The 15,261-nt window shown below is 39.5% G+C and overlaps 1 long non-coding RNA gene and 1 pseudogene across 1 annotated transcript in view; one reads left to right on the forward strand and one right to left on the reverse strand.

Moving 5' to 3' along the window:
* LOC106995016 (uncharacterized) overlaps positions 1-15,261 on the forward strand; it is a 47,818-nt gene that overhangs the window by 15,894 nt on the left and 16,663 nt on the right. The gene's annotated exons all lie outside the window — the stretch shown is intronic.
* LOC695884 (26S proteasome regulatory subunit 4-like) lies at positions 1,705-3,090 on the reverse strand (annotated as a pseudogene).

Below are 15,261 nucleotides of genomic sequence, written 5' to 3' on the forward strand. Positions count from 1 at the left end.
GACTTGGAAACTCATTACACTGAACCACTCCTTAAATTAAGTTTAGAGTAGTGACTCAAAATCTGTGTCAGATAAGGAACAACGTAAAGCTGTAATAAGCAGGCTTGAGAGCAGGAGCACTCTTTGAATCCCATCATTGAAGGCATTTGTGTTCATTTCTTCTTAGGCCCCTTAACTGTGTCTACAGAACAGCAAATGGCCAACTCAGTTTGGATTGGATTGTTTTTTCCTAGCTGTCCCATATTTATGTGGATGAAAATTTTCTTGTAATGCATTTTAGTTTCAGTTTGAACAGTGCCCTCTGATCCTTTAGCCCAACTGTCAAACCTTAAGCTACTTTATTTTTCCAAACAAACGGTGAATTGCTATAATCTATTACCTGGGTCATCAGATTCCAGAGGTGAACATCTCATGGACTAACCCTGTCCATTGCTACCTGAAACCCCTGGGTCACTGTGAGAAAGCACAACTGTGTCTTTGTTTTTGAAATGCTAATTATGATTTAAAATCAGTGACTGTCATTCAATGCCTCAGGCGGACAACAAACAGTGGTACACCATTTCCTTTTCTCATTCCCCCCAAATGATAAAGCAGTTTTAATAAAATTAGCCCTGGGGTGGGCGCGGTGGCGGTGGCTCATGCCTGTAATCCCAGTACTTTGGGAGGCCTAGGCGAACAGATCACCTCGAGGCTGGGAGTTCGAGACCAGCCTGTCTAACATGGTAAAACCCCGTCTCTACTAAAAATACAAAAATTATCTGGGCGTGGTGGCACATGCCTGTAGTCCCAGCTACTCAGGAAGCTGAGGCATGAGAATCACTTGAACCCAGGCAGCAGAGGTTGCAGTGAGCCAAGATCAAGAAAATTAGCCCTGTCCCTCTGCACTCTTGCTAACTTCCCTTCCAGCGTGCCTTGGAGAATGTGTGATTGATTCCCAGGCACATCAGCTCAGAAGGCATCTGCCAGAAAGTGGCACCGAGGAAGGAGACATTTAACGCAATGCACAGTGTTTCTGTGCAGTAGGAGATTCTCTAAGTCAGTACTTCTGTTTTGTGATGAAATCATCAGCAACAAGAAAGAGTTGTCTAGAATTTTAAAACAAAATGCCTTAGGATTCCAAATAAATGTTATTTTAACGAATGCTTTCACTACTTTACGCACCTACTATGTTCCTGGCATCAGGCCAAGTTGCTGGAGGTTCAAAAGTTAATTGGACAAAATACTTTGAAAAGCTCACAATGGAACTCATAGGTGAGGCAGATGAATTGTGACAAGTGAGACACGTGCAATGATAGAAGTGTCTACAGATGCAACAGTGGTGCCATTTTCTCTTTCTCCCTTAAAAATCTTAAAGTTAACAATAGGTAGAACTTTAACCTGGAGATGATATGATAGGAAAGGCTGTGGATATCAATTGCTGTCGTCAGATAGTCAAAGAGTTACCACAGAGAAGGTAAAATAGCATTTCTTTCACTTTTTTTTTTTTTGTGAAAGAGCATGCTTCATTGGAAAGCAGACTGCTGCACAGTGACCAACAGACAGGCCACCCAGCGGGCACTTACACATCGTACTCCAAAAGACACAGGATGTTTTGCTAATAAAAGTCAATGGGAACAGGGATTCCTCTGGGCAACTACCCCAACCTCATCCCTTTCAGGGACTGAGAAATCTCCCAACCATTTTCCTGATGGCAGCCGTGGTTCACTAGAGACACAGCCCCTCAGGGGTGCCTTCCTGTTTCTTATAAAGAATATTTTCTTTAGATTTTTTGAAGTCTTCATTTGTTACTTTCATTCTACACTCTCTTAAGGCCATCAGACCAGCTTCTGTGCAGATTGCCTTGATGTCAGCACCAGATAGGTCATTTTTAGCCACGATCAAGTCGTCCAGGGTTACATCATCAGCCAGCATCATCCTGCTTGTGTGAATCTGAAAGATGCGCTTCTTGGTCTTTTTGTCAGGCAGGAGGAACTCAATATTCCTGTCAATGTGGCCTGGTCTGATAAATGCTGGATCCAAAGTTTCTATTCGGTTTGTGGCTATGATAACTTTTACATCTCCCCTAGAATCAAATCCATCCAACTGGTTCAGCAGTTCCAACATTGTTCACTGAATTTCTCTCTCAGCACCAGAATTGGAGTCATATCTTTTTGTCCCAATGGCATCAATTTCATCAATAAACACGATGGACGGTGCATGTTCTTCAGCAACTCGAAACAATTCTCGTACAAGTTTGGGACCATCACCTATGTACTTCTGAATAAGTTCAGAGCCAACCACTGAGTGGTACCATCACCTAGGTACTTCTGAATAAGTTCAGAGCCAACAACCAAGTGGCTGAGGTTTGGTTTGCTACTGCTTTGGCTAACAAGGTTTTACCTGTGCCAGGTGGACCATAGAGAATGACCCCCTTGGGAGGCTTTATACCCATTTCTTCATAATATTCAGATGGGTGAGAGGAAGCTCCACAGATTTCTTAATTTCCTGAATTTGGTTGTCCAACCCCCCAATATCCGCATAGGTCTCCTGGGGGGTCTTTTCCACCTTCATCACTGTGACCAAGGGATCCGTGTCATCCATCAGAACCCCTATCACTGCATGCACCTTGTGAATGAGCAGGACCAAGCAGCCAGGTTCCAGCAGATCCTTGTCTACAAATGAAAGAATGCTGACGTTGTGTTCTGAGACCACAGATGTAGACACGATGGCATGATTGTCATCAATGATCTCTTCCAAGGTTCCTACTGACATCAGGGTCCCCTTCAGATCATCCACTTTTGATCTTTCCTCCTCTTGCTTTTCTTCTAATGGTTTCATTTGTTCCTGATTTATAATGATTTCTTCTTCCATGAGAAGATAGACTTTAATTCTCTCTAACTTCAGTAATTTTAACCAGCACTGAGTGTGAGGTGTCACTATTGGCACTTTGCTGGCAGCATCAGGTCCCTTTGTTTTCTTCTTCTTTTTCCCCACTCTAGCTGGTATAGGAGGGTTATATTTCTTTTTCTTGCCCTTGTCATCCTTCTTGCCACCTCCAGGACCATGACCACGACTCTGACTTTGACCCATCTTGCCTTGGCCACTTGAGCTGCTGCCGCCGGAGTAAAATAGTATTTCTCTGCATTGCTCAAGAAAATCTGGTTAAATACCCACAAGAGGTATTTTAATTTGACATCAGTAGGAACTTTCTCCTAAGTAAGGTATTCCCCTGAGATGCTATCTTCTTTGAGAATTACCAAACTATCCTATTTTTATGCTACAAGTGGCCAGTCATACATTTTTCCACCTTGCTAGGCAAGTTTCTTTGCCATCAGCTCACTTCTTTCATGAGAACCTCTCATCTTTATGCTCTGTGCAGAGACAGGCACACTTAGCCATGTTGTACCTCATGATCCCGCCCCACCCCATTCTAGCTAATTGATCCATGATCAGATCTGTAACCCAGGACCAGGCAATCATTGGCTCTCTTTCCTGAAAACTTGAATTAAGAGCCAAAGAGACTGTGGTCATTCAGTCACATGTGTCCAGTTGGTAGACTCATGACTCATGGCACTGTTGGGCTGTGTGCATAGAAATATAGCCAGCTCATGGAGAGGATGTGGAGAAATAAGAACACTTTTACACTGTTGGTGGGACTGTAAAATAGTTCAATCATTGTGGAAGACAGTGTGGCGATTCCTCAAGGATCTAGAACTAGAAATACCATTTGACCCAGCCATCTCATTACTGGGTATATACCCAAAGGATTATAAATCATGCTGCTATAAAGGCACATGCACACGTATGTTTATTGCAGCACTATTCACAATAGCAAAGACTTGGAACCAACCCAAATGACCATCAATGATAGACTGGATTAAGAAAATGTGGCACATATACACCATGGAATACTATGCAGCCATAAAAATGGATGACGAGTTAATAGGTGCAGCACACAAACATGGCACATATATACATATGTAACAAACCTGCACGTTGTGCGCATGTACCCTAGAACTTAAAGTATAATAATAAAAATAAATAAGTAAATAAATAAATAAGCAAGAAAAAAAAAAGAAGAAATATAGCCAGCTCGAAGAGAGGCTGCCAAGAAAACAGGACTATGGCAGAACACAGACGCTAAGAGAGAGAAACGGGACCAAATAGCTCCTGAAACTGAGAGTGGGGTTTTCATTTCTTCTGATTTCTAGTTCCTATGGCATTGGCTGTGACTCTGAGTTTGCCCATCAAATCCTTAAAACAATCCTTTCTTCCTTGAGCTAGATTCAGTATGTGTCTGTCTCATACAACCAATGATACCTACTCTAAAATTACCAAATATAAACAAGTTTATATTTCTCCTTCAAGAATTAAATAGCATCTCTACACACTTCTGCCCGCAACCTTGAACAAAATTATCCTTTAATTAAACATTGTTCCTTGAACTTCATTTTTATAATTGTTATTATATTATCGTCCTTTTCTTTTGTTCTTACACATGGAGAATAGTTTGAGAGGATCCAAAAATGCTGAAGTCAAAATCATTTTCCTCCAGAGTTGGGAATTACTGCTCTATTATTACTAGTATTTTTATATTATACATGATTATGTTACATATTTTATATTACAAATGTATATTATGCATACATTTTTATATTATATATATAATACAATGCCTGACTGATTCTCCTTCTTTAATAAATACTACACCCTTTATTCTGAAATTGTGTAGGTTTCTCTCTACATATCTTAATAATTCAAAAACAGCACTAGTATAGATCTCTGTGTGTTTCTTTTCCAAGCCCCTGCCTGGAATTTAGTGTGCTCTTTTAATTTAAAGACTCAAGAAAGAATTTCTTCATTTTAGGGATGTATCCGTTTGTTCTATTATCACTTTTTTTTTTTTTTTTTTTTTTTTTTACTTTTCCCCTATCTATGTTTGTTCTTTCTGTAACGCCCATTTGATATCCCATCTCATGGATTTATCCTGTGTATCTTCTCTTTCATCCATAATTTTAATTTTTATGCTCTTTGCTCTGTATTTTAAGAAAATGTCTTTTGTTGCCAGTTTACTATTTCACTGTTTGGCTATTTAGTGCTTATATTCCATTTTTAATTTGGATAAACAGTTTTTTCTGTGAACTCTTTTTTTCCTTCAATCACCTCTTTTCTTTTTAAACACATACTGCTCTTTTAAAAATTTTATGCACATTTATAAGATTAGTAGTTTAAAATTTTAATTTTTATTTGTTTCCTTTATGAGATTAATTTCACCCAACAGTAGAGCATAAAAAGAAAAAAAAAAATTAAACTATATGATCAGATTCAAAAACAAAATTTATATCTCCTTGGCAGAAATGGCAGACAAATGTAAAACATCTAATAAGGTGAAATTGAGAACCTGCAGCAGGGGCTAACACTGTGACTCCCACTGAGTATTTGGATCTAAATGTAACCCACATAAGATGGCAGACCATGGTCAGAAAGCAAGGGACATCATAAGAGCGGAACAATAGATTCACGTAGAAAAGGAAAAAATCAACAGGCGATACAAACAATTCCTGTCAACCTAGAATGTTAGAGTTCTCTAATTTTTTTTTTTTTTTTTTTTGAGAGCGAGTCTCGCTCTGTCTCCCAGGCTGGAGTGCAGTGGCGCCATCTCGGCTAACTGCAAGCTCCGCCTCCCGGGTTCACGCCATTCTCCTGCCTCAGCCTTCCAAGCAGCTGGGACTACAGGCGCCCACCACTATGTCTGGCTAATTTTTTGTATTTTTAGTAGAGATGGGATTTCACCGTGTCAGCCAGGATGGTCTTGATCTCTTAACCTCGTGTTCCGCCTGCCTCGGCCTCCCAAAGTGCTGGGATTACAGGCGTGAGCCACAGCGCCCGGCCTCTAAATTTTTATTCAAAGAGGGGGCCAGAATAAATGTTTTTAGGCATATAAAGATTTAGAGAATTTGATAAGAGATATTCTTTCTTAAAGTATTATTAGCAGACATACTATATTAGAAGTTTAGGGTTCCAATTATAAACAGAAAGCTTCACATCCCAATACAGTATGTCTGATAATAATCACTTTATTGAGTGTGATCTCTGGACAATTACATTTACATATATTTTATAAAATCATATATCTATAAGTGTATATGTACATGCATATATATGTATATGTGCATATATGTGCGTATATATACATATGTGTATACATGTGTATACATGCATGTGTGTATATATACATATATGTATACATATATACACACTATTGTGTTGTTTATATAAAAAACAAGCAATCTGAAGAAAATATGGCAAAATGTTCACATTCTTAGATTTGTCTGGTTGATGGTGTCAGATACGGTGCTCTCTATTTTTCTGTACATTTGAAACATTCTATATTAAATCTTTTTAAATAATTTCAAAACAGAAAGTCAATGAACATGGCTCATACAGGAGCATACACTCCAGGCATCTGAGAATATCAGTAGGTGTTCCCTCGCAGGCTCATCAGATCATTGGTGTGGAAGCTATTTTTTATGCTTACCATAGTAATGCTGCCTACAGTGAATTGTTTAAGAAAAAAACAAAGACAATTTTGAAATCAGCCATGCATCTTTGAGAAATATTTTTTCACTATTCGAGTTTAGGTTTACTTGAGTTGTAAGGCATTTTACTGTGGGGGAGGGACCAGGTTTGGCAGGAGGGTTGTTGCAAAAGAATGGTGAGAGAGAAACAAATGCTGTCTCCCCTGGTGAAGGGGGACTATCTTTAACAGTCTCTTTCCTTGGATTCATAAATGGATTTCTGCCTCATCTTGCAGTAAATCTGAGACCAAAAGAATTCATAGGGCCTCCTAATGCACGTAATGCAGCATGACTGATGAAATGTGGCAGGCACAACCCAATATCTAGTTTTCTGAAAACCACACTGAAATGAACCATCCTAGCCAGAAAGTTAAAACAATACACAGACTTGAACAACCACCAAAGTTATTTTCCTTGATTCAGTCGTCTTCTCAGGCACTTTGCAATTTGGATTACAAAGCATTGTGTATTTTCTGATGGTGGGTGACAGCTACTGTTTATTCCCAGAAACTCAAATTAATGGTTTTGTTAAATCGACTTTCACCACTGCACACATAAGTCATCCCCTGGGGATCTGTCTAAAGGTCTAAGCCAGTTTCATGTACTTCAAAATGAGTGCTCTTAAGCAAACAGCAAGAAAATTGGTTACCTGAATCTTGAAAGTAAATTGAGGTGCTGCCTGCAAGGACACAGAAGGGTCAGAAGAAACAGGTATAAAATAAGAACCAACTTCATTGGCCCTTCCCCAGCATAACAATCATGTCAGTAAAATGGACCAGTGATTCCAACACAACGGAAAATGTTGGGATTACGAAGCGCTCTTTTCCCATTTAGTTCTCTTCCTGTGTCTCTCAACCTCAGTTGTTCGATCTGTAACACTGGATTGCAGCTTCCTGTTTAATGATTCCATAGATGCGGATGAAATGGAATTACAAATGGGAAAATATCCGTAGATGACACCGCACCATAAATGTATACAGTCACCTTCTAGATAGTTGGCTTCTAGATAGGTGGCTTAGACTCAGTGAAAGCAACAGACTGAACTACAACTGACCTCTCAGGGCCTAAGATTGTCATATAAAATGGTTGTAACCATTTAAAGGCATTATGAGAAGGGCAAGAGAAAATAGCTGCAAAATCACATTGCAAAGTTAAAAAAGATGGTACAAATATCAGGTGTGGTTATATTTTATGAGCATTCTGACAGCACCCTTCTGTCATATGTTGATAAAAGAGACAAACACCAGTTCTTAGCAACAATGTCAAGTAAATGACTGTATTATTGTCTCCATTACTTGGATATTTCAAGGAGTTGTGGGGGCTTTTTCTTATTATTTTTTATTTTTTTAATTTCATGTGAGTTGGCTGAAAAATTGCCACTATTGTTGATTTCATTTTCTTTTTTATTGGGCATTCTGAAATAAAATGATTAACCAGTGTAGGTAGGGACTACATACTCATTTTTGGAGGGATTCTGAAGACAACTTATAAAGGATGCTATAAAGTTTAGATAATGATGCATGTCTTATTCAGGGTGGAAGTTATGTGTTTTCTTTAGCAATATAAATTCTCCAAATACTGGCCTGCCTAAAAGATCTAAAATTGATACCATCTACTCAAAGATCATAGGAAAGAACACAAATGGGTTATACCAAAACCATAGGCCTACTTCAAGGGCTTGAAAACCAAGAATGAAAAGTCAAGATTGACAAGGATTTGATATGGGTTCCAATAAAGCCCTTGCTAGAGCAATGGAGCTGTAGGAGCACAAGGTTAGGGATCTCTGGTCTGCAGACAGGCACTTAACTCCGACATTTTTGTATTCTCCTGTAAAGTGGAGATAACGCTACAGTATTTGCACTTTGCTGTACAAGGCTATTGATGGGAATGTGGTTTCAAAAATATAAAGCCCTGTGGAAATGCAAGTTATCTTGGTTACACTGACAGACAATTCAAGAGTGTTTGGTTTCCTCCACTGTGTGCTGGTCATCAAAATAATTAGGTAGTCATATTGCAAAAGCAATATTTAGCACTCCCTTCCAAAAGAAACTCTGGATTGGCAGTATTTTGCATGCTCTTACACAGAGTCCTCAACCAGGTGTGTCCACCGTTCTCAGGAAAGTCCATGGATTCACTTCAATGGAGTCTCTGTTTCCTCTAAAGTTCTATCATATATGTGTGTTTATTTATATGTGTGAATGTACATGCGCACACAGAGTTTTGTCAAAATACCAAAGGGATCCATGCTTCTCTTGTGAAAAGCATCACCTCCTTTTGGTAGTTATGCATCCTCTACATAATCTGTATTTCATTGTAATTGTTCCCATTTTTATGAGGAAAAAAGGCCCGCAATATATTTAAACTGAACAGCCTACTCTCAGACAATGTGTTCCCTAAACATATTTATTTCCTTAAAGGTTATCATTTCTTTAAATTTCTGTTCTGTTTACTCCCATTTCTGGCAGGCATTGGAATAGTGTATGAAGGTTGGGGGTTGACTCTGAAGGCCAAGATGCCAACCTGGCAAGCTGAAGGCTTGTGGTTTTGATAAATCCCGAGTCATTGTTTGATAGGAAAAATGATAACAATGTGTTCAGTAGGAAAAATAGCAAGCTACAAATATAAAAGCTAAAGACTTTCATTGCAGCCTTGATGCAGACTGGCCAATGGACAGTACCTCACCCTCAACTGCCTTATTACCTAGTTGGTTGAGAGTTTCCTGATATTTCTCAGAACATAATAACCCCTCCAGTGATGGCAACAGGCCCTCTCTTCCACAGCTGCTGCATCAACAGCAGTCATCTCTAAGTTGAGAGGAGGACTCTACCACATCACAAACAAATCTCAACCCAAATCTGTTGAAGTGCTTTGTTTGGTTCATGGTTTCTCTATTCAATTTTAATGATGTTTGTATGTTCCCAATATCACAACATTGATATCTAAATTTCCTTTGGTTCCTAAATACTAGGATTGCCATGTTTGCTATAAGAAGGTATATGTTGCCTTCTATTTTCACTTGGTAAATAATACATTTTTGTGAACCAAGGCTGATTGTCATAGAAGCAGCTGAGCCCAAACAATAGATACAAAGCTTGAAATGTAGTGATACTAAAGATCTAACCATCAGCACAGTGAGTACTTCTTGTTCTTGATCACGATAATCAAAATGAACCTTGCCAAGGCTTCTTAAAGTAGAAAGGGCTGGATAAAATGCTATCGTCTGATTCTCTTTTTAAGGGATTATATGCAAAATCTTCAGCTTTTCCTAAGCAGTATATAAATGTCCCCAAAATACTACCTTTTAGCCTAGTGGAATATTTTGATGCTTTTACAGTGGTTTTTTTTTTTTTTCTTTTTTCTTGTTTTTGCATTTAGTATTATTTACAATGTTTACCAAAAAATAAGCTTTAAAGAATCTTCCATAAAACTTGCTCACCAACTTATGAGTAGGATTACTTTAACAAAGAAATAGGAGGCTGGTGGTTAATAATGTGCCTGCATTAAAGCTTAACAAAATCAACTTCCCATCAAGTATCTGTAAATTAATGACTAATCCAACTTTTAACACAAGTTCACCAGAAACAAATTTTTTACATACACATGGCAATCAATAAAGAAGACAAAAATATACGAATGTGTTTGATCATTTATTTCTTAAATTCCGTCATGTGTGTTGGTGTTTGGCATGCAAATACCATGGGTTTGTTGTGAAAATATGACATACATGAATTGAATTCATGGCAAAATAGCAAACAAATGGCTATATTCACATGTTTTAATGTTTAACAATAGTATTCATTTTTTAAAAATACAAATGTATGTCTATGTGAGTGTATATACATATGTGAACATATACATACACATGAAATTCAGACACATAGACTTTTTAATCTTGAATCTTTTGTTTTTATTTAAAATTTGAAAAGTTTAGTTAACATCTCAAGTTTCAATATCAGATTTTTACAGCCAGAATGCAAACAGCAAGGGGGTTAAAAAACAGTTACTTCTTGTATGTGTTTGCCTCAAAAGCATCTTATCTAGAGCTGACCCCATTGGCTAAAACCTTCTTCTCTTGTGCATTGTTCTTGATTTGGTGTGTCACCTGTCTCTTGTTTGTCTATAGAGTAGCACAAAAATGTCATTGCAAACTAAGTGAATAGGGCACAGCCTCAGCACCTGCCACTTTTAAAACTCTTTAGAAGATTCCCTTGTTTATTTTGTAGGCACCCAGGGGGGCACTTAAATAACTGCATTGAAACAAACAATACTGGTGATGATTAAGGAGGCTTTTCACATGAAAATTCACTTCAGAAAAATGTTTTGCAGATGTACTGAAGAAAACTGTATCACTAAGAACCACTCAAAATACTTTGGTGGACCAAAACACCTTTATATTTCTTCTGGCAACCTGCCAAGTTCACTGCCAGCTTGAAAAGAATTCTATAGCTGGAGGCTAGAGCAGAAACTGCAATGATTTAAAAGAGAATTGGCTACAGTAAGAACGATAATGCCCTATATCGTTAAAATGCAACTGGCATCTCAGCCTCCCTACAGCTCTTTGAAAATGTGCTTACTCTTCAACTATTTACAAGGAAAAATGCAGAGACAATTGAAATCATAGGAAATAAAAATTATTTTAAACGGCTGAGAAGTATTTGCCAAATGATTTATCAGTAGTGCTTATAAAATAATGGCATGTTCTCAACTGTTAAATGAGTAAGAAATCCATGCAGAAATTCTGCTCATTATGAAACTCACCCATCAAACACAAACCATTTTCATGATGCCCTAAATTAATTAATGCAGACTGTAAACACAAAAACAGTTGGCTGAAAATTAAGATGTGAACACAAACGGACACCGTTCTGATATGATTGGTATATCTTAGCATTTGACAGAAACAAAGAGACCTTTGGTTACTTTTCTGGGTGATTATGGAGAATGAATACTTGGTCTGGCAAGCTAAGGAAAATCACAGAGTCCATGGACCAAATTTAAAGGGATCTCCTCAGTGTTTGTACAAAAGCCAACAGGAACATCTGTTCAGTGGTTTAGATTATAATAAGCAACAAAGACAGATGTATAAATTCAGCATTCAACACATTATACAAAATCTATTATTATTTTTTCCTTATGTAAAAAATAAGTAGAATTCTTCTTTCATTTGGATACAAATACCTCTCCATTTAAATTTGCTCTCGTGAATACACAAAAGTCAATGTGGGAGTCAAGAGTAATTTGCAAGGAAACTCAACATGGGAACTGTGGAGAGGAAGCAGTCAGTTTAGCAGACCAATCTTTCAATGCGTGCCAAAACTTAAATAAGCCGTGCTGGCACCTGGCCTCAAGGGGCTTAATAGAACAGGGACATAACGTAAATATATCATATCAGCCAAGGTTCTTGACTCCTCTCATAGAGGTGTGTCTCAAGTGCAGTGGGAAGATTGACAAGGAAACATTTCCTAAAAGCCTAAATATGTATAATCAGATAAAAATTCATGGATTGGAACTTTTGTAACTCTAATCCAAATGCCACATTTCTATCCCCAATAGACAAGCCCATCTTTACAGTCAAAAAAGAATAGTTCTCAGTTATACCTGCCACTAGTTACGGACTTCTTTGCTGCGCAAACAAAAAATCACCTGTGAAACACGACAAAGTCTAGACTAAAACAACCTATCACTGAGAATTTAATTCAACATGTGTTTACTGTTTCATCCTCTCCTGATGGTTTCAGGTTCCATCAATATGTTAAATCTATATTTACAGGCTGAACCTGCTTCCTGAATTCCAGATGCCTAAATGTGATCTTCTTCTTGATTTCTAGATGAGTCTCTCCTGCCTCCAACTCAACAGTCCCTATAGAACTCATCATCTCCTCTAACCTTACTTAAACTTGAGCCCGTCCTCCATTAACTAACCATGCAGTTGTTACATGAGGCCAAGCATTGGGCGTCATTCCTAGCTTTCCCTTCAATATGGTTCCCACAACTATATCCAATCAATCCACTGAATCTAGTCCTGTTGGTTCTACCTTCTCAGTACCTTTCAAATATATACTTGGCCTCCATCCCTATCCCAGTATCCTAGTGTTCAAGACACCACTGCCTTTCATTAGATTGCCACAGGAGTCTCCTCACCTGATTCTCAACTGCTACTTGTCTGCACATAAACAGCTTTACAATAGCCAAAATGATTCTTCTAAATTTAAATTTTGATTTCTGTACTACTCTGCTTGAAACCTCACAAAGGCTGCCCACTGGCCATATGACAACACATAATCATAATCTAGTTTCTAAATATCACTTCAGGTTGGTCTCTTCCCAGGACCCAGGTGACATTCCAAAATAATGCAATCTTTCAGTCTCACAAAAGAACCACTTCCAGGTGAGTCCTTCTCTCACTTCATTGCTGACTAACTCCTCAGCTCCTTGGAATTTAGCATAGCTATTACCTCTTTCCGGAGCTGTTTGCTGACATCCCAGTGGCAGCCGTAGGTCCTATTTTCCTGTGCTTATTACGATCTCAGCATACAAGCACATGTCCTTTCATCGCACTTCACCTTATTGCACCTCGTGGATATTGTGTTTCTGTGTTGTCTATCAGTGACATATTTTCAACAGCACATGCTCACTTCATGTCTCTATATCACATTTTGTTCATTATCACAACATTTCAAATGTTTTCATTATTATTATAACCGTTGTGGTGATCTGTGATGAGTGATCTTTGATGTTACTATTACAGTTGTTTTGGGGCACCACAAACCTCGCCCATATAAAACAAGGAACTTAATCCATGAATTTTGTGTGTGTTCTGACTACTCCACCAACCAGCCATTTCCCCATCTCTCTCCCTCTCCTCAGTCTTGCCTATGCCCTGAGCCCATATATCAAGTCAGTTTTGACTTTCAGGTTTTATTATTTTAGAAATACGTTTCATAAGCCTACAGCTGCCACACATAGATAGTGATTCCTCTATGGATCTGGACCAAGTAAATTGAAAACTTTCTGGAAAGGATTCACCATTCTAGATGTCATTAACAACAGTTATGATTCATGGAAGGAGGTGAAAATATCAACATGGGGGGCGGAGCAAGATGGCCGAATAGGAACAGCTCCAGTCTCCAACTCCCAGTGCGAGCGACACAGAAGACCGGTGATTTCTGCATTTTCAACTGAGGTACTGGGTTCATCTCACAGGTGAGTGCCGGACGATCGGTGCTGGTCAGCTGCTGCAGCCCGACCAGCGAGAGCTGAAGCAGGGCAAGGCATTGCCTCACCTGGGAAGTGCAAGGGGGAAGGGAATCCCTTTTCCTAGCCAGGGGAACTGAGACACACAACACCTGGAAAATCGGGTAACTCCCACCCCAATACTGCGCTTTAAGCAAACAGGCACACCAGGAGATCATATCCCACACCTGGCCGGAAGGGTCCCACACCCACGGAGCCTCCCTCATTGCTAGCGCAGCAGTCTGTGATCTACCGGCAAGGCAGCAGCGAGGCTGGGGGAGGGGCGCCCGCCATTGCTGAGGCTTAAGTAGGTAAACAAAGCTGCTGGGAAGCTCGAACTGGGTGGAGCTCACAGCAGCTCAAGGAAACCTGCCTGTCTCTGTAGACTCCACCTCTGGGGACAGGGCAATAACAACCGCAGCCGAAACCTCTGCAGACGCAAACGACTCTGTCTGACAGCTTTGAAGAGAGCAGTGGATCTCCCAACACGGAGGTTGAGATCTGAGAAGGGACAGACTCCCTGCTCAAGTGGGTCCCTGACCCCTGAGTAGCCTAACTGGGAGACATCCCCCACTAGGGGCAGTCTGACACCCCACACCTCACAGGGTGGAGTACACCCCTGAGAGGAAGCTTCCAAAGCAAGAATCAGACAGGTACACTCGCTGTTCAGAAATATTCTATCTTCTGCAGCCTCTGCTGCTGATACCCAGGCAAACAGGGTCTGGAGTGGACCTCAAGCAATCTCCAACAGACCTACAGCTGAGGGTCCTGACTGTTAGAAGGAAAACTATCAAACAGGAAGGACACCTGCACCAAAACCCCATCAGTCCATCACCATCATCAAAGACCAGAGGCAGATAAAACCACAAAGATGGGGAAAAAGCAGGGCAGAAAAGCTGGAAATTCAAAAAATAAGAGCGCATCTCCCCTGGCAAAGGAGCGCAGCTCATCGCCAGCAACGGATCAAAGCTGGACGGAGAATGACTTTGACGAGATGAGAGAAGAAGGCTTCAGTCCATCAAATTTCTCAGAGCTAAAGGAGGAATTACGTACCCAGCGCAAAGAAACTAAAAATCTTTAAAAAAAAGTGGAAGAATTGATGGCTAGAGTAATTAATGCAGAGAATGTCCTAAACGAAATGAAAGAGATGAAAACCATGACACGAGAAATACGTGACAAATGCACAAGCTTCAGTAACCGACTCGATCAACTGGAAGAAAGAGTATCTGCGATTGAGGATCAAATGAATGAAATGAAGCGAGAAGAGAAACCAAAAGAAAAAAGAAGAAAAAGAAATGAACAAAGCCTGCAAGAAGTATGGGATTATGTAAAAAGACCAAATCTACGTCTGATTGGGGTGCCTGAAAGTGAGGGGGAAAATGGAACCAAGTTGGAAAACACTCTTCAGGATATCATCCAGGAGAACTTCCCCAACCTAGTAGGGCAGGCCAACATTCAAATCCAGGAAATA

The sequence above is a fragment of the Macaca mulatta genome, chromosome 20 (genome assembly GCF_049350105.2).
Source record: "Macaca mulatta isolate MMU2019108-1 chromosome 20, T2T-MMU8v2.0, whole genome shotgun sequence".
NCBI lineage: Eukaryota > Metazoa > Chordata > Mammalia > Primates > Cercopithecidae > Macaca > Macaca mulatta.